The 24,626-nt window shown below is 44.1% G+C and overlaps 1 pseudogene; it reads right to left on the reverse strand.

The window, feature by feature from the left end:
* Positions 1-240: 240 nt before the first annotated feature.
* Positions 241-6,408, reverse strand: LOC129144377 (nascent polypeptide-associated complex subunit alpha-like; annotated as a pseudogene).
* Positions 6,409-24,626: the final 18,218 nt, after the last annotated feature.

Here is a 24,626-nt window from a genome sequence, read left to right on the forward strand (position 1 = left end):
TAACCATGCAACCTGAGGTTGAAGATAAAAGTCCATCATGGGAATAGCAGCATAAAGAGAGGAAAGCTCTAGATGACCTTGCTGAACAGCTGCACTCTAACTGGGAAATGCCTACCTCAAACTTCTTTTTTTTCACCCAACAAGAAGCCATAACTTTATTAATAATACAAACAGCACAAATTTCAAACCAAGCTGCAGTTACTCTTTTGAAACACACACAAAAAGATCCTCATCTTCAGATTACATTAATTCCATGATAGCATTTACAATATCAGCACTGTTGTTCTTCAGGACTCCGACTGCCTTTGCTCACACATTTGCTTGTGACAAGACCAATCCTATATCCTTAAGTTTCACACCTGTTTCCTCAACCTCCTCCTCTTCCCTCTCCTCTTATACAGTTAAGTCTGCATGTTTTCTTGAATGTTTGAGACAACTTCACCTTGAACTTTGAACTTCTCAGCAGCTCTTAGCTGTGCTTGTTGAGATGAATCTTTGATCTTAGTTCCCCGCTCCCCCCTCCCCAAGCCAAACTGTGTAGGTGTTTGAAGCTAGGCTCTTGTAGACATCTGGTTTTGTGATGACAAAGAGGATATTCTTAGATTTCGGGATAGCGACTCTAGTAACCCTCATAGCCTTTCACAGACCCAGTTTGGACATAGCCATAGCCTTCTGTGCCTTCTTTTCTTTTCTTTCTTTCTGTCTTTTGAGACGGAGTTTCACTCTGTCGCCCAGGCTGGGGTGCAGTGGTGCAATCTCAGCTCACTGCAACCTCTGCCTCCTGAGTTCAAGTGATTCTCCTGCCTCAGCCTCCTGAGTATCTGGGATTACAGGAACGTGCCACCATACTTGGCTAACTTTTGTATTTTTAGTACAAATACTAGACTAGTACTTAGACTAGAGATGGGGTTTCACCATGTTGCCCAGGCTGGTCTCGAACTCCTGACCTCAAGTGATCCATCTGCCTCGGCCTCCCAAAGTGCTGGGATTACAGATATGAGCCACCGTGCCTGGCTATGTGCCTACCCTTCACTCTGACTGTGTTTTGCTTTCTTGACTGGTTCTTCATCAAATGCGGCTGCTGCTGCCACCTGGGCTTATTCTGTGGAATTTTGTTCCTTGAGTTCTGGTACTGATTCTTCACTGTAAGATTCAGTGCCAGACCTGTGCAGGGAATATAAAGATGGCAGCAGAAAGAGCCCACACTTCTGATTTCAGGAGAAAATTATAAGTCTATTCCTTAAGCTAGTGCTTCCCCACCTTGTCTGGTAATGGCACACATAGAAAATGATACTATTTGGGCCTAAGCGGTGGCTTACTCCTATAATTCCAGCTCTTTGGAAGACTGAAGTGGGAGGATTGCTTGAATAGGAGTTTAAGACCAACCTGGGCAATATAGCAAAACTCCCATCTCTACAAAGAAATTCAAAAATTGGCTGAGGCAGGAGGATTTCTTGAGCCCAGGAGTTCGAGGCCACAGTGAGCTTTGATCGCACCACTGCATTCCAGCCTGAGCAACAGAACAAGACCCCATCTCTTACAAGAAAAGAAAAAAGAAAGATACTATTTGTATGGTACAATGGTGTGTAAATGGACAGGCTACTTACAGCCAGAGGTGACTGGCCCGAAGACTTTAGTCACCCTCAGGCCTTGCCTAGCTGCCCTAAAGGCTGAGGGGATCAAAAACTTGGCCATACCTGTAAGCCATTTATGGCACCCAAGTGGTGGTGGCGAACCAGTTGGGAAGTTCAGCTTAAGCCATGTGGATGGGGTGCTCTAAACTTTGCAGCAACTGACACAATATATATCCTTTATGAGTGGAGAGAAGAAAGGATGGATGAACTTGATCATATACTTGGTGATGAAATTCAGGAGTCATATCATATTTAGAGGATCCTGGTAAAGGTGTCTCTGGATATTACAGGAGACAATTGAGACTCCTCAAGAAAGGGACCATGGCTGGGTGCGGTGGCTCATCCCTATAATCCCAGCACTTTGTGAGGCCAAGGCAAGAAGATCACTTGAAGTCAGGAGTTCAAGACCAGCCTGAGCAACAAAACAAGACTCTATCTCTACAAAAAATAAAAAATAAAATTACCTAGACACGGTGGCATGTGCCTGTAATCCCAGCTACTTGGGAGGCAGAGGCGGAAGAATCACTTGAGCCCAGGAGTTTGAGGCTGCAGTAAGCTACAACGGCACCACTGCACTCTAGTGTAGGTGACAGAGAGTAAGACCCTGTCTCAAAAAACGCTGGAGGGGGGACCTTGCTTTTACTTCTCTCTACACTTCTCCCTTTATTCTTCTCTCTCTGCATGAAAATTGGCTTTCTGTGCTTTTCCTACCAGAGGGCAGGAGACAGCTGCCCCACCCTCCTGGTCCCAGTGATAGTGGGCCCATCCTCTGGAATCAGGCTTCCTAGGTTTAAATCCTAACTCCATCCTTAATATCTGTGTGACCTGTAGCAAGTTACTTAACCTCTCTGTGCCTCAATTTACTCATCTCTAAACTAGTGATAATGTAATATACCTCAGTAGGGTTGTGGGAAGGAATTAAATCCATTAAACTATATAAAATAATTTAGGACCATGTATTACTCTGTTTTCATGCTGCTGATAAAGACATACCTGAGACTGGGCAATTTTACAAAAGAAGGAGGTTTAATTGGGCTTACAGTTCCACGTGGCTGGGGAAGCCTCACAATCATGGTGGAAGGCAAGGAGGAGCAAGTCCTGTCTTACATGGATGGCAGCAGGCAAGGAGAGAATGAGGAAGACGCAAAAGCAGAAACCCTTGATAAAACCATCAGATCTTATGAGACTTATTCACTAACACGAGAACAGTATGGGGAAACCACCCCCGTGATTCAATTATCTCCCACTGGGCCCCTCCCACAACACATGGGAATTATGGGAGTACAATTCAAAATGAGATTTGGGTGGGGACACAGAGCCAAACCATATCAGACAGTAAGCACTATATAAGTGTTAGCTATTATTATCTTTAATTCCCAAGCAAGAAAATCTGATTGGCTGAGTTTGAGCCAGTGGTTCACTCCTGGCCTAATCCCCTAATTGTGCACTACATATCACTAGGTACTAGTCCTCTCGAGCATTTGTCTCAATTGTAATTTAAGATTTGATTGAGGACTGTATTCACAACTAGACTTTGGGACCATCTTCTTTTGTCCACCATTCTATTCTCAGTGCCTAGCACAGTAGCTATAATCTGGACGAAATATAATTGTAGTGTATACCACTTACATTGTACTTTATGTGCAGCATGTATATATATATATATATATATATATATATATATATATATACACACACACATAAATAGCTTGATGGTGGTCAAGTCCCGATAAATATGTGTTGAAGACTGAATTAATGGTCCCCTCCACTATGGCTGGAGATGCAGCTGTGTGGCTGCAGAGGTCTACCCTCAGGGATGGAGAAGTATTTCCTAATAAAGGGGTATAAGCCAAACAGAAACCTCCAAATGTATCTGCCATTGCCAGGCACAGGGAATACAAAGTCAAATAGATGTTTGGCAGACATTGTTGGCAGCATAACCGGTTCCTCCCTCTCACCTCCTTCATCCTTAGTTTGGTAACTTTATTTATTTATTTATTTATTTATTGAGATGGAGGCATGCTCTGTCGCCCAGGCTGGAGTGCAATGGCGTGATCTCGGCTCACTGCAACCTCTGCCTCCCAGGTTCAAGTGATTCTCCTGCCTCAGCCTCCTGAATAGCTGGGATTACAGGCACCCACTACCATGCCCAGCTAATTTTTTGTATTTTTGGTAGAGACGGAGTTTCACCAGGTTGGCCAGGCTGGCCTCTAACTCCTGACCTCAGGTGATCCACCTGCCTTGGGCTCCCAAAGTGTTGGGATTACAGGCATAAGCCACTGCACACAGCCTAGTTTGGTAACTTTAAATGTTGGGTATCAACACACTCAGGGAAGGAACCCCAGACCAGAAGTTGAATCATGGTTAGTCTATGGTAATTATGGTAACCACTCCCCTATCTTTGTCATCCAGTGATAACCAATGACATGTGAAAGGATACATGTCTCAGGGGCATCTGATAAGAAGTTGTTCCCCAGTTGAAATAAATACTGTGAGAAAGCCTGAAACCTTTCTTGCCTGGATGTCATCAAAGACAAAAGCCAAAACTGAGGGTGGTACAGTAGAATGACAGAAAGAACCCAAGGCCACATATGTTTATCATATAAATTATTATTATTATTTTTTTTGAGACAGGGTCTCGCTCTGTCACCTTGGCTGGACACAATCATGGCTCACTGCATTCTTGACCTCCTGGTCTCAAGCGATCCTCCTTAGCTCCTCCCACCTTAGCTTCCCAAAGTGCTGGGATTACAGGTGTGAACCACCCTGCCCAGCCTACATGTTTTTGTTGTTTAAGCCACTCTAGGCAAGCACACTCTTGTAGCCAAACACAATGTAACTGATAACTATAGTCCCCTTACCTTAGGAACTGAAAATGAGGAAGGAAGACAGATCAGAAAATCAGAAGCTTAAAGTTAGGAACAGAGAAGGATGCCCACTATCACCACTCCTATTCCACAATGTACTGTAGATCCTTGACTGCATAAGATTGGAAAATGAAACAAAAGAATTGTGACACTAGAATTGTGCCATTTATTTTATTTTATTCATAAGATAAAAAATTGATAAATTGGACTTTGTCAAGATTAAAAAAACTTTTTCACTGCAAAGAACCTGTTAAGAGGATGCAAAGTCAAGCTAAGGACTAGGGTAAAATATTTGCTAACCACATATCTGACAGAAGCCTCATATCTAGAAAGTATAAGGAATTATCAAAACTTAGGGGAAAAAATCCAATTAGAAAATAGCAAAAAACATTTCACTGACAAGGATATAGTAATGTCAAATAAGCACATGAAAAGATGTTCAACATCATTAGACATTAAGGCATGCAAATTATTATTATTATTATTAGAGAAGGGTCTCACTCTGCCACCCAGGCTAGAGTACAGTCATAGCTCACTGCAGCCCTGAATTCCTGGGCTCAAGCAATCCTCCTGTCTCAGCCTGCCAATTAGCTAGGACTACAGGCTTGTGCCACTATGCCCTGCTAATTAAAAAAAATTTTTTTGTAGAGACAGGGTCTCACTATGTTGCCCTGGTTGGACTTGAGCCCCTAACCCCAAGCAATCATCCCTCCTCAGCCTCCCAAAGTGTTGGAATTACAGGCATGAGCTACCACCCCCTGCCCAGAAATGCAAATTATTAAGACCACAGTGAGATACTACCACATAACTACCAAAATGACTGAAATTAAAAAATAGTGACAACACCAAATGCTGGCAAGGATACAGAAAACCCAGATATCTCATACATTGGTGGTGGGAAGTGTAAAATGGTATAGCCACCCTGGAAAACAGTTTGGCAGTTTCTTAAACACTAAACATGCGACTACAAAATGACCCAGCAATTGCCCTTCTGGTTACTTATCCCAGAGAAGTGAAAACTATGTTCATATGAAAACATGTATATGAATGTTCACAGCAGCTTTATTCATAATAACCCAAACCCAGATGCTGTTCAATGGGTGAATGGCTAAACAAACTGTGGTATATCCACACTGTGGAATACTACTTAGCAATGGAAAGAATCAACAGTTGACACACACAACAACTTGGATGAATCTCAAGGGCATTATGCTGAATGAAGAAAAAAGGCAGCCTCAAAAGGCCACATACTGTATGATTTCATTTACATAATATTCTGGGTTTTTTTGAGATGGAATCTTGCTTTGTTGCCCAGGCTGGAGTGCAGTGGTGTGATCTCGGCTCACTACAACCTCTGTCTCCTGGGTTCAAGCGATTCTTCTGCCTCAGCCTCTCGAGTAGCTGGGACTACAGGCATGCCACCATGCCTGGCTAATTTTTGTTATTTTTGGTAGAGATGGAGTTTTGCCGTTTTGGCCAGGCTGGTCTTGAACTCCTGACCTCAAGTGATCCGCCCCCGCCTTGGCCTCCCAAAGTGCTGGGATTACAGGCATGAGCCACCGCGCCTGGCCTATGTAACATTCTTAAAATGACAAAATTATAGAGATGGAGAACAGATTAGTGGTTGTCAGAGATTAGGGATGGTGTCAGGGAGGGGGTTGGGTGTAACTATAATTAAGTAGCATGAGGATGATTCTTTGTGGTGATGGCATAGTCCTGTATTTTGATAGAATGGTGGTTATATGAAACTACATATGTGATAAAATTGCACAGAGCTACACACACACACACACACACACATTGTACCAATGACTCAATATCATAAAGATGCCAATTTTTTCCAAATAGCAGTAGTAGGAAACATTCTTGCTTCCATTACATGAAGGCTGCAGACTTTTTGTGGCCATATTGGACTCTGCATGATTCCATTTGTCTTTTCATTCTGGATCCCCAGGGAAGGTGCAGCCACTCTTTGGGGCATGATATTCTCATGGCAAATGGCAGAAGCTCAAGGGAGGTAGGGGAAGCACTAAAGCATACAACATATTTTAAGCTTCTGTTCCAATGTGGTGTTTGCCAAGGCAAGTCAACACAAGCCCAAAACCAATGGAGCAGACTGGTTTACCCCACCTATAGAAAAGCATGGCAAAGATGGAAAGGGTACGAATAATTGTGAATGAACAATGCAATCCACCACATATATTTACTGAGATTTCAAATTAAAATCTCAAGTTTATCATAACAAATGAATTAGAAAATGTCTATGAAGGAGAAAAGAGCTAAGAATACTTGAGATCTGTATAAATAAAAAAGAGAAAGTCAGGGTAGGACTTGTATATTTGGAAATCAACACTTGAAATAAAACCACAGGCTAGGCACAGTGGCTCACACCTGTAATCCCAGCACTTTGGGAGGCCAAGGCGGGTGGATCACTTGAGGTCAGGAGTTCAAGACCAGCCTGGCCAACATGGTGAAACCCTGTCTCTACTAAAAAATAATTTAAAAAAAATTAGCTGGGCGTGGTGGCATGCAACTGTAATCCCAGCTACTCAGGAGGCTGAGGCAGGAGAATCGCTTGAACCCAGGAGAAGGAGGTTGCAGTGAGCCAAGATCATGTTACTATGCTCTGGCCTGGGCAACAGAGCGAGGCTCTTTCAAAAAGAAAAAAAAAAAAAGAGAGAGCAAAAAAGAAAGAAAGAAAGAGAAAAGAAAGAGAGAAAGAGAAAGAAAGAAAAAAGAAAACCAAAGATTTCAGGCAGTATGATGCTAGCAGAGGGATAGACAAATGGAACAAAATAGAGGACCGAAAACAAACCTATATGTGTATAAAAATCCATTGTAAGAGAGTTCTGGCATTGCAAATGAAAGGAGAAATGAATTTCAGATAGAATGTGGACTTACACATGAAAGGCAAAATTGTAACACTTGAAATAAAATATGGGAGAATATTTTTATATCCTTGGGGTCAGAAAGGACTTCTCAAAACACATGAAACAGGGCAAAAGACACCATCGATTAACAAAAGAGGAAACAGGACTAGCTATTAAACATTAAAGATGCTCAGCCGTACTGGTAATTGGGGAAATACAAACTACAATTATTATGAGAGATCATTTAGATGAAAACAAGTGCTGGCAAAGATTGTGGGACATGGATGACTTTCTTTTTTTTTCTGAGACGGAGTCCCGCTCTGTTGCCCAGGCTGGAGTGCAGTGGCACGATCTCACTGCAAGCTCCACCTCCTGGGTTCACGCCATTCTCCTGCCTCAGCCTCCCGAGTAGCTGGGACTACAGGCGTCCACCACGATGCCAGGCTAATTTTTTGTATTTTTAGTAGAGATGGGGTTTCACCGTGTTAGCCAGGATGGTCTCGATCTCCTGACTTCGTGATCCACCCGCCTCGACCTCCCAAAGTGCTGGGATTTACAGGCGTGAGCCACCATGCCCGGCCGGATGACTTTCATATACAGGTGTTAGAAATGAAAATTGGTACGACCACTTTAGAAAACAATTTTAGAAAACAACCAGTTTAGACAGTTTGACATTACCTAGTAAATTTGAACGTGCACTTACCTTAAGACCTGATGATTCCACTTCTAGGTATATATCCTAAAAAACATTCTTACACACATGTATCGGAGAAATATTTAAGAATATTCACAGCAACACTGTTTGCAATAGCAAAAACTGGAGCCAATCCAACATCCAAAAGTAGAATGGGTAATTAAATTGTGTTATGTTTTTACAACAAAATACCTATATAACAGAGAAATCAAATAGGTGAATCTCAGAAACATAATGCTGGGCAAAAGCTGCAAGTTGCATGGGAATAATGCGGAATGATTCTATTTTAAAAAAGCTCAAAAACACGCAAAAACAAACCATGTAGTGTTTAGGGACACATATATTTGTGATAACATAATTATTAACACAAAACTTAGGATGGTGGTTTCCTCTGAAAGAGAAGGATATGATTATAGAGCGGCAGATGGAAGGGTTCTTCCTTGAGTGGAAGCTTTAGCAAAGGCAGTTTCAGTGGAGTGGCAGGGATGGAAGCCAGAATGGTGTGTTGAAGGCTGCGTTGAAGCTAACAACATGAAAGACAGCTAATGCAGTCAGCTCATTAAAGACATGTTGTTGAAAATAGGAGCAGATTATGTTATCACAAAGCAGTGAAAATGATCATTTGCAGAGCAAACTTCTTTCTCACAAGGCAGAAGGAGGGTGAGCTAGGGTGAATATAAGAGGCTGGCTGTGATTGAGCTGAACGTAGGGGCAAGAACAGAGCTGCAGCCTGGGAGCCCTCCTCATAAAGAGGGAGATTTAGGAGTCTTCTTCGTTGGTCGCCCAAAGACTGTCTGCCCACTTGGAGATAAGCAAGCAAGATCTCCAAGCAGCTCAGCCACTGCCTGCTTTGGCTCTCATGAGACCTCCTGCCAGGAATCCCCATTAATCAAAGTCTGGGAACAAAAGCAGACCAGTCAGTTCCCAGGAGCGCTCACATGTCTTGCAGCCTGGCTTGGGCTTTCTGTTTCTTTCGGGGTCATTGCTCTGACTACCCACAAATATAACTTAAAATCTCATCTCAATGTGACTTTCTGGTGATGTTTTAAAAGCCTATCAGGGAAACTGAGCATTTGCATCTTTGGAAGTTTATTCGGGGGACTAGCTAGGAAAACTCAATGTGGAAAAGTACAAGAGAGAAATGATCACATTGAAAGGTCATGTGGCTGGGCGCGGTGGCTCACGCCTGTAATCCCAGCACTTTGGGAGGCTGAGGCAGGTGGATCACAAGGTCAGCAGTTTGAGATCAGCCTGACCAACATGGTGAAACTCCGTCTCTACTAAAAATACAAAAAAATTAGCTGGGCGTGGTGGCAGGCACCTGTAATCCCAGCTACTTGGGAGGCTGAGGCAGGAGAATTGCTTGAAACCAGAAGGTGGAGGTTGCAGTGAGCCGAGATTGCACCACTGCACTCTAGCCTGGGCAATAAAAGCAAAACTCCATCTCAAAAAATAAAAAGAAAGGTCATGTGTACAAACTTTGACTTTGAGGGTTATCTAGGAACTCATTAGTAACCTGCCTGGAGAGAAACCTGGAGCTACAAGCCAGCAGAGAAAGGAAATGTGTTCTTCTATCAGCTCCAGGTGTAGAGCAACAGGAATGGGGCACAAATCTGAAGAAGGGCTGGGCGCGGTGGCTCACACCTGTAATCCCAACACTTTGGGAGGCTGAAGCTGGAGGATTGCTTGAGCCCAGGAGTTCAAGACCAGCCTTGACCTCCTCTGTGTTAAACATAAAAAAATTAGCTGGGCATGGTGGTGCATACTTGTAATCCCAACTATTCAGGAGGCAGAGGCAGGAGGATTGCTTGAGCCCAGGAGTTCAAGACTGCAGTGGGCTACTGCACTTCAGCCTGGGTGACACAGCAAGGCCCTATCTTAAGGGGGAAAAAAAAGTCTGGAAAAGGCCAAAGGATACTCAGAAGAGAGATTTCACATCCTGTTAGGTAAAACTGCAGCTGTGACTATGGGGTTGGGGAAATTTCAGAAGCAGTAGGAGAAAATCAAGAACTTCCCCTTCCTAGTGTGGAAACAGGCTCTTGGGATCTCTCCTGCCTAATGATCCCTGAAGGAGAGAGGGAAACAAACATCTTAAGGAAAAGGAAGAAATCATCATGTTTCTTTTCTCCTGGAAACCAGGCCTGTTTCAGAGGGAATAAGAAAAGTCGGCTGGGTGCAGTGGCTCATGCCTGTAATCCCAGCACTTTGGGAGGCTGAGGCTGGAGGATCACGAGGTCAGGAGTTCGAGACCAGCCTGACCAATATGGTGAAACCCCATCTCTACTAAAAATACAAAAATTAGCCAGGGGTGGTGGTGGGCACCTGTAATCCCAGCTACTCAGGAGGCTGAGGCAGGAGAATCACTTGAACCTGGGAGGCGGAGGTTGCAGTGAGCCTAGATCGCGCCATTGCACTCCAGCCTGGGTGACAGAGTGAGACTTCGTCTCAAAAAAAAAATTATAAGAAAGAAAGAAAAAAAAAATCAGATTCGTGATAAGCTTGTCCCAAAACCTCAGGTAAGATTGATAGTCCATTTTAGGGTGCTGCTTGCCTCCTCTTCCATCTCTCCGCCTTTGGAGAGCAGATACCTGTCCATGCTTCTTCAAAGGGTGGAATGAGATCCCATCCATCTTACATGTATTCAACAGTAGCTTATTGAATGCTTCCTGTGTTCAGGGAGCTCTTCTAGGTATTGAAGAAGTGGCTGTGAATGAAAATAGACAAAACCAGACTGAGATAATGGTATGTAAAGTGTGATATGAATATGGGGGTCAGGCTCGCTCAATGCTTTTGCCATTTCCATATGGGATGATTCCAACAAGATACTTATAGTCAAGCTGTTAGAAATAAAGGCTTCCTTTCCGCTCTCCAGCTACCCCAATAAATCTGGGTCATTCATCATTGTTGTTCAGTTTGTACTGAGCAGCCCCAGTTAAGTGAGCTATGGTTATATTGAAATATCCACTTGGCCACGAATTGAGTGAAGGTGGGAGGTTCCTCCTGCTAATTCTCCTCCCCTTCCAATACACTTCCTGGCAACCCCCACGCGGAAAACCTCACCCTACTATAGTCCCCCTTCCTCCCACTCTTCAGAAGGCGGTGGCCCCACCCAGGAGAGGGCTGCAGATCGGGGCCAGCCCCAGGGCCTCCGGGGTGCCACCTCTCTCTCGCGAGGGTCCCTGCCGTGCCCCGGCTCGCCGCTGGGAGGCGCTGCGGCACCGGCGTAGGAGCCGCCGGCGGGGTGGGGCGGGGTCGGCGGGACGGGGCAGAGGGCCCTGCGGCGGCGGGCGCGGCGGGCTCGGCCACAGGTAACCCGCAGGAGCCGAGAGCGCTGCCTGGCGCGCGGGCGGCTGGAGGCACGGCGCTGGGCGGCGCCGAGGCCCTGGGGCCGCCGGAGCCAGCGGGAGCCAGTCCCCGTCTTCGCCCCTCGCCCCCCACCGTGTCGCCGGCCTTGGTCCCTGCGGCGCGGACGTCCGGCGCGGGAGAGAAAGGTACCAGGCGACCTCGCCGGCTCCCTGGGACCCCCGCTTACACCGGGGTGGGCGCCTCAGGTCGGGGAGGACGCTGTCGGGGGAAGGGGGCGCTGCTCCCTCGGCACCCCAGGATCGCCGACTGCCCGCGGGGGAGACCCGGACACCGCGCCTCGCCCCCTGGCCTGCGGCCTCCGAAAACGCCCGGCGCGAGGGGGTCCCCCCGGGGCGCCTCCCTCTTCGCCTGGCATCAGTTGCCTCCCTGGAATATGGAACTTCGGGCGAGGGAGGTGGAGAACTTTCTTCTGGGGCTCGTCCCTCGTTCTCCTGCTCGCTCGCAGTTTGAAGGAAGGGCGGTGGGGGCGGGGGTCCGAGTACCCCGCGGTCTGCGGCGCGTAGGAGGGTACGTCCCTGGCCTGCGGCCGCCTCCGAATGACCCCGTCCCTCCCCGCCCTGGACGACAGCACTAGGGTGCAGTCGCAGGAGAGGGGCCGATACCCCTCAGGAGCCCCATCGGCGAAGCCTCAGCAAGTGGCATCTCCCGGGGTCCAGAGAGTCGGCGTGCTGTCTGGTTTGGGTCCAGACATCAGCTCACCCAAGCTTATCTTGGGCTTTTAAGTGTGTTGCTTCCGGTAGATCTCGGGGACTGGAGGGGAAGTGCAGCATTATTTGTGACCCAAGAGGGACTTGAATGTCTCAAAGCTGGTCAAGAATGTTTCCCCCGCGAGGTAGCATGAGATGGGTCACGTGGTAGTAAAGAGCCACTTCGGGCCCGTGAGATGGAGTTCTGACTCCACCACTTGTTAGGTATGTGACTTTGGAAAACCCACTTCTTTAAACCTTAGTTTTTAGAACTCGAAACTGCAGGTATTGTACATAACCTCGTAGTATTGTGTTCATGCAGTGAAGTGATGGGAATGAAATGCTTGGCATTGTACTCTTGTGTGTTAGACACCTTTTGCGAACCTGTTGGATGTTGAATTCATTCATGCTTAGGTTCTGTTAGGCCAGTGTTAAGTGGAAAGAACTTGGGCAATGAAGACAAACACACCTGGGTCCAAGGTGGTCCCATCCGTGGTATACCGATTGGGGGTTTCTCATCCCCAAGACACCAATAGCAGCCCTGGTGGGGTTTTTGTTGTTTTGAGACAGAGTTTCGCTCTGTTGCCCAGGCTGTAAGCTTTGACCTCCTTAGCTCAACCGATCTTCCCACCTCAGCCTGGGACCACCACACCTGGCTAATTTTGAATTTTTTTATTTTACTAGAGACAGAGTCTCACTGTGTTGCCCAAGCTGGTCTCGAACTCCTCCTGTCTCAGCCTCCCAAAGTGTTGGGATTACAGGTGTGAGCCACCGTACTGGTCTGCAGCCTTGTTCTTGAATGTAGTAGGTGTGTCTATACCGATACATGTTACACTTTGTCATCTTTAGTATTTGTTTAGCATATGGTAACAAAAAATCTTTTAAAAATTAGGGATACAAATTAAAATTGGGGAGCATTTTCTGCCCTCTAGGTCATACTGGAGATGGGGGAAGGGTAGAAGAGGGATGAAGAGGAATTAAAGAGACCAGAAAACAACTAGTCGCAGTGTTGGGAGGTATAAACCAATGGTAATTTTTAAAAATGTGAATTTATTAACTCCTTGTTTTTTCATGGTGGCACCAAAAATTAATCTTAGTCTCCCACTTAAACTCATCAGCCTCCCCAAAGCCTTTCCAGATAAGCATATGCTCCATGTAAAAGCAGACTGCCTGCGATCCAACTCAGCTTAGAGACAAGGCACACTTCCAACTCCCAAGGCCTCCTTCTTGTATAGAGATGCTGGTGCTGCCACTGTGAAATACATCATACACTCAGACAGTATAAACCTTAGAGTGCAATGTAAAGAATAATAATAGATCACACCCAAGTACGCGTCACCCGGCTGAAGAACTAGAACATCCCCAGGCCCCTGGAGCCCCTGAGTACCCCTCTCCATTGCCATCCACTCACTTCTCGCCTCCCACCCAAGGAACCACTATTCTGGATGTTGTGTTAACTTTTTCCCTTGCTTATATGAAAAACCCTGAGGAAAGGAAGTTTCCCAACAAGCATTTCCACAATAACCTGGAGCATTCTTTATTTTTCTTTTTTTCTCAAGGAGCATTATTATTGAACTTAAAAGCAGGCTATTGAGGGTAAGATACAAACCACAAAAAAGCCGAAAGTCTCAAAGTCGGGGGATCTTTTAGTCTCTGTCTTCTTCCAAGTTTCTCCTGTCTCCCTGGCACGGATCCCGAAGGTGTGTTCTGTCTGTGTAGGGGAGACCCAGTCTCTTCCAACATAGATTGATGGCTGTGATTTTAAAAGCTTTGCTTGAGTCCCTAAGAAGTGGGAAAACAGTAATTTGGGTGCGTGCGTTTTAGAAGTTTTTTTAAAAATGCAAATTATCCAGAAGGCATTGTGTGGGATTTGAAGGATTAAGCTAAGAGTGACCTTTAAAAATGGTTTTAACAACCCAAATTCCTCTTCCTGGTTGATATGTTTGTGTTATTGTCTTTGTTTTATTTCTTCAAGGTCACATGGCTTTCCTTGGTGAATCTTACACTGTTTTGTTACTTCTTGGTTAAGGCAAAGATTCTGAAACTTGGTTTCATGGAGCCCTTAGTGTCTGAGTTAATTTTTTCACAATTCCCTTAGGCTTCAGTAGTTAGTAATTTTTTCACAATTCCCTTAGGTTTCAGTAGTTAGTAGTTAGGTTCAAACAACTAAGTATTTACTTAGAAGTTGTTTGAAAAAATAATATACATAAACTGAGAGAAAAAATATTTTACATCCTTTAAAGTCATAATTACTAACCGTATGTATGTGCCTATACTACTTTTCAAACCTTGGGATCGTGTTGGACACTGCCACTCTCATTTCCTGTTTCACATTAATATTTCCGCAGCATTTGGCTTTTATCACAGCAGCCACAGAAAACCCAGCTTTGCAAAGATGTATTGTCTTGGATAGGAATGTAACATGATCTACTGTTGAAACTGCAAACTACCTCCCGTTAATAGGTTCAGCAGTGTCCAGACATGTTTGGTATACTAGTTTCCATTGAAATTTTCAGATTTTCTACATTGCCCATTTTAATTTGCTATAGTTGCAAAACACCCAGTCAGGGGGTCCAAAATAGTAAACTTTGAAAACATTATGCTAGGTGAAATAAGTTAGTCACAGAAGGGACAATATTGTATGATTCTGTTTATATTAGGTACCTAGAGTAGTCATACACATGGAGACAGAAAGTAGAATGGTAGTTACCAGGGGTAGGGGGAGGACAGAATAGGGAATTCATGTACTATTTTTGCAACTTCTATGTAAGACTAATATTATTTCAAAATAAAGTTTTTAAACGTTTTTTAAAAACAAATTCTGTTGATGGTGCCCCACTGCTGGACTGTACCAAGGCACTGAGGTTAGGGACAGCAGCAGAGAAAAGCTTAGGGGTGACATTACCTCTATTTCCCAGCTCTTCCTCATCCCGTCAAGGGGGAAGAGATGGAAGAAATAGCTATGTTCTCTCTCTTTTATAGGGAAGTGTCTGCATTATTTACTGGTGGGTTCCTTTATAAACCTGAGGATCAGCTATTAAATTTGCCACTAAAATAAGAATTTTTAACCTGGGGTTCAGTGGTGGGCTACAAATACTCTAAGATCTCCTAAAATTATGTATAAGTATTTAAGTGAATGCTCTTATGTATGTTTGAGGGGGAAGAAGTTCCATAGCTTTCATCAGATTCTCAAATGGTTTCCTAAGTCAAAAAAGGTTAGTAAGCGCTATAAGGAAATATTTACAGATTCCTACCTACCCCCACCCCATAAAAGGCCCCTTTATTTGGATGTCTTATCCCATTTCAGTTCTCTGACATATCTTTCCCCCACCAGTTACAAGAGGCTTTCTTTCTGCTCAGACCTCAGATAAGCCCGACCAGTTCTTTTTCCTCAGAGCCCCCAGCTATTCATCTGGATCCTGAAAACTCCAGGACCAATTCCTCAAGAGCCAAAGGAAGTCCCAGAATGAACATCTTGGACTTCTGAATAGGGCAGATGTGGAACTGAAGTCTCACAACTGCCACATCTCTCTGTGCCCTCCTTAGGTCCAGAAAAATATGAAGTAAATAATAATATATTAGGTACACAGCTATGGAAAAACTCATGAAGATGGTACTGAATGACTGAAGTCCAGTACATTCTGCTTTGGGGGAGGCAAATTTAATTTTAAGAGTGTCTTCTGGTTTACACTTTATGCTCCAAATGTATTCTAAATATAGCATACAATACATCCTACCTTGTTTCATATCCAGTGATACAGGTGAGCTATATAATTTACACAGTGTTAGAAAAGATGTTAAATATCAGAATTTACTTAATAAGTAGGTCTCTACTCATTCAGACTGGTTTCATTTTATTTTATTTTATTTTTGAGGCAAGGTCTCGCTGTCACCCAGGCTAGAGTGCAGTGGTGCAATTTCAACTCACTGCAACCTCTGCCTCCTGGGCTCAAAGCCATCCTCTCACCTCAGCCTCCTAAGTAGCTGGGACTACAGGCACATAACACCACGCCCTACTATTTTTGTATTTTTGGTAGAGACAGGGTTTCACCTTGTTGCCCAGGCTCACACTGGTTTTAAACTCAGATGAATGGGGTAGGTAAGTGGCAAAAATGGTAACCTGCAAGCTCTTCTTATACATATGATTCCTCAATAGTTGCATTTATCTTAGAAATACTTCAATAAATCATGATTTGAGTCTTTCACCGATACAGGTATATTCTGTATGCTGTAAGGTAGGCTAACTGCTGTAACAAACATTTCCAAACCTCAGTGGTTTAATCTAGCTCACACAAGTCCTAATCAGTTATTCCTGTTGGGCAGCTCTCCTGGGTAGCTGTCCTTCAGGTGACTCAGGGATCAAGGTTCCTTCCTTCTTGTGATGCCACCATCTTCATGTGGTCTCCAGAGTCACTGCAAGGGGGAAAGAGTATGGCAAAAGGAAACCGTGTTGACTGCCTTCACCAGCAAGGGAAACACATCACTTCTGCTTACATTCTATTGGCAGAACCAGTCACATGGCCCCAACTAGATTCAAGGAAGCTAGGAAATACAGTCCCTGGCTGGGCAACTGTTTCTTAGCAAAAATAATTTACTTTGGGAAAGGAATAGGACTCTTTGGTGGATGAGTAGCCATTTTTTGTACAGTAAGCTGCTAGTGTTTTAACTGGTCAATTAAGTGTAACTGCCTTTATGTAATTTATTTCTAACTTTTTTTTTTTAGACAAAATCTCGCTCTGTTGCCTAGGCTGGAGTGCAATGGTGCGATCTTGGCTCACCACAACCTCCACCACCCAGGTTCAAGTGATTCTCCTGCCTCAGCCTCCTGAGTAGCTAGGATTACAGGCACCCACCACTGTGCCTGGCTAATTTTTGTATTTTTAGTAGAGTCGGTGTTTTGCCACATTGGCCAGTCTGATTTCGAACTCCTGACCTCAGGTGATCCGCCGGCCTCGGCCTCCTAAAGTGCTGGGATTACAGGTGTGAGCCACTGCACCTGGCCTATTTCTTACTTTCTAAACATATATGTGTATATGTATATATGTATGTGTTTGTATATATATATATACACTGTATAAATAAAATGTTATGTCTTCATAGTGGAGGGTGTGGAGGAGACTTCTATACAGGAAACAAATGTATCATAATTGCCATGTGAGCAGATAAAAATGCCATTAAGCCATCTAGGCTCAGACATTTATTAGGGAATGAAGCATATTTAATTTACTCAGAATCATCCAACCATGTAGAGAAGTGTATATTTGAGAAAGACGGAGCAGAGAAAGATTAGCAAAGAACAAGAATATGCATGTCTTAATGGCTTCGTTAATGTTATCATAAGAGTTTAAAACTACTTTAGGCTGCTGGCAATAGGCTAGGTATGAAACTTATTTCCCCTTCAAAAAAAAAAGTTTTTGCCATGGAATGTGTTACATAATCACAAAGTATATGTGTCAGTTTTACTTATTTGCTCTTAAGGGAAAGTAAAATTGTAAAATTTGTATCTGTTTTTCTTATTTGTTTGAAGTAAATTTGTGCCCAAGAGGGTGCACAGCATCAAATGGTAGACATTAAAGGATTACAAGATCATGTGAAAGATCCCAAGACCCAGTTAGAGTCATGGAGAAACTTCAGTAATGTGCACTAATTCTAGTAATGCTTCAGTGTCATTTATCTGTTACTAGTTGACATTGGGCTGTTCTACCTAAGGAAAAGGCCCAAATAATTAAAATTTACCATCTTTTAAATCCTAATTTTCTTTTTTTTCTTTTTCCGAGACAGGGTCTCGTTCTGTCACCCAGGCTGGAGTGCAGTAGTGCCATCTTGGCTTACTGCAAATTCCGCCTCCTGGGTTCAAGCAATTCTTGTGCCTCAGCTTCCCGAGTAGCTGGGATTACAGGTGCACCACCATACTCGGTTAATTTTTGTATTTTTAGTAGAGACGGGGTTTTACCGTGTTAGCCAGGCTGCTCTTGAACTCCTGACCTCAAGTGATCTGCCCGCCTTGGCCTCCCAAAGTGCTGGGATTACAGGCCTAAGCCACCATGCCTGGCCTTAAATCCTAATTTTGAAATAAAGTTTCCTGTTTTATGGTGCTCATATTGGTGTAGTGAAGGAAAAAATAATTTTTCCTCTACTCTTGTGAGTTCTCAGCTGGGAGCCCTGTAACAAAACATAGATTAACAAGAGAAAAACAAATGGAAGTTTATTAACATGCATATTTCGTATATACATGGGAGAAAACTCAGGGAAAGAGTAATTCTCAAAAAGATTTCTTAGAACTCTGGCTTATATAGCATCTTCAACAAAGAACAGTAGACTTTTAGAGAAGTGACAAGACAAAGGAAAAAGACCTTGAGTCTTTAGCGATGGCGAATTGTAGGAAGGCAAATACATGGGGAACTAATGGCAGATAAAGGCTAGTTAGTGCAGTTTGTTATGTAGATGCCTCTGGTGCCTTCTCTAGGCTGATAAGGACCTAAAGCTGTCTTCTGTGACTAACCTTTATCCTTCCTGGTGGAGAGGAGAAGGGACACCTTTGTTAATTTATGTCCTGCCTTTTAGCAAATAGGGGAAGGCAAGGAGCTTTTCTTGTATCCACTTCTCAGTTGCCTTCGGCTCAAAATAATCCTTATGCCAAAGTGGCATATTTTGGGGTAGCATATCCTGATACTTTTCATTGGAATTAAAGATGCACTAGCTGGGTGTGGCAGTGAGCATCTGTAGTCCCAGCTACTTGGGAGAGGCTAAGGTGGGAGGATTGATCGCTTGAGCCCAGGAGTTTGAGGTTGCAGTGCAATATGATCATGCCTATGAATAGCCACTGCACTCCAGCCTAGGCAACATAGCAAGATCCCATCTCGAAAAAAAAAAAAAAAAGATATACTAGACTAAAGGTTGGCAAATTATAGCCATGGCCCAAATCCAGCTTGATGCCTGTTTCATTCCTTTGCATGGTGTCTATAGCTGCTTTCAACTGCTATGGCAGAGTTGAGTAGTTTCCACAGAGATTACCTGGCCCACAAAACCTGATATATTTTACTATCTGTTTTTTTACAGAAAAACATGTTGATGATGGCTTCACTAGATACAAAATTAGTATAACTCAGTTTGATAATAACTCTGTTCCTAGTTAGAACCTACTTAATCTCTGTGGCCCACTGTTACTTCACTATAGTGGGGATAAATGACCTTGAACAAGTTACCGAATGTATCTTCTTTGTTTTTGAGACAGAGTCTCGCTCTGTCGCCCACGCTGGAGTGCAGTGGTGTGATCTCAGTTCACTGCAACCTCTGCCTCCCGGGTTCAGGTGATTCTCCTGCCTCAGCCTCCTGAGTAGCTGGGATTACAGGCACCCGCCACCATGCCTGGCTAATTTTTTTATATTTTTAGTAGAGACAGGGTTTGGCCATGTTGGCCAGGCTCATCTGGAGCTCCTGACCTCAAGTGATCTGCCTGCCTCGGCTTCCCAAAGTGCTGGGATTACAGGCATGAGCCACTGCACCTGGCCGAATTTATCTTCCAGTTAGCTGTCTATCTTCCAGTTAGCTTCCTTAGACCAATACTTCTCAAACTTACGCATATGTCAACAAAAAAAGCCAAACTCCTGTAAAGTATTTAAAGAGGTTTATTCTGAGTCAACTGTGAGTGACCATAGCCTTGTTTTTCTTTTCTTTCCTTTCTTTTTTTTTTTTTTTTTTTTTGAGAGACAGAGTTTTGCTCTTATTGCCCAGGCTGGAGTGCAATGGCATGATCTTGGCTCACTGCAACCTCCTCCTCCTGGGTTTTAGCAGTTCTCCTGCCTCAGCCTACCAAGTAGCTGGGATTATAGGCATGCGCCACCACACCCAGCTAACTTTGTATTTTTAGTAGAGATGGGGTTTCACCATGTTGGTCAGGCTGGTCTTGAACTCCTGGCCTCAGGTGATCTGCCTGCCTCGGCTTCTCAAAGTGTTGGGATTACAGGCGTGAGCCACTGTGCCCAGCCAGCCATGGTTTTCAAGAGGTCCTCGGAACATGTGTCTAGGTGGTTGGGTTACAACTTGGTTTTATTTTTATTTTTTTATTTTTTTGAGACAGGGTCTCACTCTGTCGCCCAGGCTGGAGCAGTGGCATGATCTCAGCTCATGCAGCCTCCGCCTCCCAGGTTCAAGCACTTCTCGTGCCTCAGTCTCCTAAGTAGCTGGGATTACATGCATGCGCTCCCACACCCAGTTAATTTTTGTATTTTTAGTAGAGACGGGGTTTCGCCATGTTGCCTAGGCTGGTCTCGAACTCCTGGGCTCAAGCAATCCACCTGCCTTGGCTCCCCAAAGTGCTGAGATTACAGGCCTGAGCCACTGCGCCTGGCCCATCAGCTTGGTTTTATACATTTGAGGGAGGCATAGACACCAATCAGGCTGGGTGAGGTGGCTCACGCCTATAGTCCCAGCACTTTGGGAGGCTAAGGTGGTCAGATTGCTTGAGCCTGGGAGTTCAAGACCAGCTTGTGCAACATAGTGAAAGCCCATCTATTAAAAAAAAAAAAAAAGGCCGGGCGCGGTGGCTCACACCTGTAATCCTAGCACTTTGGGAGGCCGAGACGGGCGGATCACGAGGTCAGGAGATCGAGACCATCTTGGCTAACACGGTGAAACCCCGTTTCTACTAAAAATACAAAAAAAATTAGCCGGGCGTGTTGGCGGGCGCCTGTAGTCCCAGCTACTTGGGAGGCTGAGGCAGGAGAATGGCGTGAACCCGGGAGGCGGAGCTTGCAGTGAGCCGAGATCGCGCCACTGCACTCCAACCTGGGAGACAGAGCAAGACTCCGTCTCAAAAAAAAAAAAAAAAAAAAAAAAAAAAAAAAATTAGCCAGGCATGGTGGTGCATGTTTGTAGTCCCAGCTATTCAGGAGTCTGAGGTAAAGAGGATCGCTTGAGCCTGGGAGGTCGAGACTCCAGTGAGCCAAGACTGGCACCACTGCACTCCAACAGAGTGTCAGACCCTGGGCAACAGAGCAAAACCCTGTCTAAAAAAAAAAAAAAAAAAAAAAAGACAGCAATCATTATCTGTGAGGTGTGTGTTGGTTTGGTTCAAAGATTTTCTCATTGGCAATTGGTTGCAAAAGTTATTATCTAAAGATCTGGAATCAGTAGACAGAAGTCTCTGGGTTATGATAAGGGGTTGTGGAGACCAAGGTTCTTATTATGTAGGTGAAGTCTCATAGGTGGCCACCATTAGAGACCCCAGATGGCAGATGTTTTCTGTTTAAACCTTTGAAAGATGCTGGACTCTCAGTTGATCTCTTTAGCATATGGAGGGACTAGAGGGGGTAAGATCTAGTTATGTTAATAGAGACTCTTTGCAGAAGCAATTTTCCCCCCACAAAAGATGGCTTTGTAGGGCCATTTCAAAATATGGCAAAGAAACATATTTTGGGATAAAATACTTTGATTTTCTTCTTTATCTGTCATGTGATACTAGAGTCAGATTGGAAATTGGTACCTTATTGCTACAAAGAATCTGTTTTGTCAGTTTTAAGATCTCTGTTTTAATGTTACTGCTGGTCAGTTGTGCCTGAACTCCAAAAGGGAGGGTATAATGAAGCACATCTGCTTCCCCCACCCCTGCCTATTTTTCAGGTTTCTTTGGAATTCTTTGACCCGGGTGGGGGTGAAGAGGATCCATTCAGTTGGTTGGGGGAGCTTAGAATTTTATTTTTGGCTTAAATGTAAGAATAATCTGGGGGATATATTAAAATTTGGGAATTCTCAGCCTTACTCCATAGATTATAATTCATTAGGTCTGGGGAGGCACACATTTAACAATCACCCCAGATTCTGATGAGGTGACCTGTGGTCCACACTTTATTTTATTTTTTGAGACAGGGTCTCACTCTATGACCCAGGCTGGAATGCAGAGGTGTGATCATGGCTCTGCAGCCTCAACCTCTCAGGTTCAAGCGATCCTCCCACTTCAGCCTCCCATCTCAGCCACCTGAGTAGCTGGGACTACAGGCGCATGCCACTACACCTGGCTAATTTTTGTATTTTTTGTAGAGATGAGATTTTGCCATGTTGCTGAGGCTGGCACCCTTTAAATAATTTGAGCCCTTATGGCAATTTGTCTTTTGGTTCCTAAAAATTGTTTCGTAGCTCTAGATAAAGTTCTTGTCTCAACCAGCATTGAAGCCTTGCCTACCTGATAGGAGAGCTTGGAACCAAGAGGGGAATGCCCAATGGCATTAATCATTAGCTTCTGAGCAGAGCAGTAAGCTTGTCGTATAAATCAAATCACTCACTGTGTGAGCTTATCTACAGAGACCTCTGCAGCTTTGCTTCCAAATAGAAATGATAGAAAAAGTTGGCACTGGGGCTTTAGTGAATGTGAATGGTTTATATCGGAGCTCAGTTTGCCTGTTGATGCTAAGAGAAAACAAATTAAAGTTAAAATGAGCACTGTGGCCCTGGATTAGCCATCTTTTTTAAAAATCAAGGTAAAAGTTAATAAAAGAAAGAGCTTTGATGAGAGGAAGGACCTAAGTCCAGGCACTTTAAGAACAGATACTTGTTTGTTTATAATTTTCTGAATCTCCAGAAGGTACTATCCTGAGTTACAGAATATCTATTGAACGGCTTGCTTACTAAAGCCTTTGTTTTCCTCCATTTGCTGTTCAAAAACTTAGGAGAGAGCGGCAGATCAGTAATGAATAACAGCAAAATCCCCTGGCACCTGTTGGATTTTTATACAAAACAGAAAAAGTTAAAACTTGAAGGAACAATGAAAGAACCTCACATCTCCAGTACTCAATATGATTGAAGTTAGGTTGCTACTGTTTAGAAGCACTGTTTTAAAACTGAGGTTGTGATGCCTTAAAACATTTTTCATCTTTGTTACCTTGCTGAAATAAAATCTAAAAGTTGCATTGGGTGTAAGCCAGGATATATTGTACTTTGAAACATAAGTAAACATTTTATCATCCAATGACAGACTTATAACTAATTAGATATTTTCCTGTTGGGCTATATCTAGGGAAATTGATTTCAAAAACTGTTTATTAATAGGGACTTTAGAAATTCTATTTAAGGGCTGGGCGTGGTGGCTCACGCCTGTAATCCCAGCACTTTGGGAGGTTGAGGTGGGCGGATCACCTGAGATCAGGAGTTTGAGACCAGCCTGGACAACACAGTGAAAACCCATCTCTACTAAAAATAAAAAAATTAGGCAGGCATGGTGGTGCACACCTGTAGTCCCAGCTACTTGGGAGGCTGAGGCAGGAGAGTTGCTTGAACCTGGGAGGCGGAGGTTACAGTGAGCCAAGATCACACCATTGCACTCCAACATGAGTGACAAGAGCGAAACTCCATGTCAAAAAAAAAAAAATCTATGTAAGACTATCAAAGGATTCCTTTACATAATGAGCTCCCCTAGTCCCTAGATATTTGATATATAGGCATAGCTCATTTTATTGCACTTTGCAGATACGTGTTTTTCACGAATTGAAGGCTTGTGGCAATTCTGTGTTGAGCGTCTATCAATACCATTTTTCCAACAACATGTGCTCTCTCTGTGTCTCTATGTCACACTTTGGTAATTCTCACAATATTTCACACTTTTTCATTATTATTATGAAAAATTGTTTCGGTGATCTGTGATCAGAGATCTTTCTTTTTTTTTTTTTTGAGATAGAGTCTTTCTCTGTTGCCCAGGCTGGAGTGCAGTGGCATGATCTTAGCTCACTGGAACCTCCACCTCCCAGGTTCAAGTGATCCTCCTGCCTCAGCCCCACTAGTAGCTGGGATTACAGGCACGTGCCACCATGCCCGGCTAATTTTTGTATTTTATTTATTTATTTATTTGACATGGAGTCTCCCTCTGTTGCCAGGCTGGAGTGCAGTCAAGCAATCTCTGCTCACTGCAACCTCCACCTCCTGGGTTCAAGTGGTTCCCCTCCCTCAGCCTCCTGAGTAGCTGGGACTACAGGTGCGCACCACCATGCCTGGCTAATTTCTGTATTTTAGTAGAGACAGGGTTTCACCATGTTGGTCAGGATGGTCTCGATCTCCTGACCTTGTGATCTGCCCACCTTGGCCTCCCAAAGTGCTGGGATTACAGGCGTAAGCCACTGCGCCTGGCTCAATTTTTGTATTTTTAGTAGAGATGGGATTTTTCCATGTTGGCCAGGCTGGTCTCAAACTCCTGACCTCAGGTGATCCTCCTGCCTTGGCCTCCCAAAGTGCTAGGTACAGCCGTAAGCCACTGCGCCCGGCTGATCAGAGATCTTTGATGTTATTATTGTAATCATTTTGGGACACCATGAATTGTGCCCAAATAAGAAGGATAACTTAATTAATAAGTGTTGTATGTGTTCTGGCTGTTCCACTGACCAGCTGTTACCCATCTCTCTCCCTCTCTTTGGGCTTCCTATTCCCTAAGACACAGCAATATTAAAATTAGGTGAATTGGCTGGGCACAGTGGCTCATGCCTGTAATCCCAGCACTTTGGGAGGCCGAGGCAGGCGAATCACCT

The sequence above is a fragment of the Pan troglodytes genome, chromosome 5 (genome assembly GCF_028858775.2).
Source record: "Pan troglodytes isolate AG18354 chromosome 5, NHGRI_mPanTro3-v2.0_pri, whole genome shotgun sequence".
Taxonomy (NCBI): domain Eukaryota; kingdom Metazoa; phylum Chordata; class Mammalia; order Primates; family Hominidae; genus Pan; species Pan troglodytes.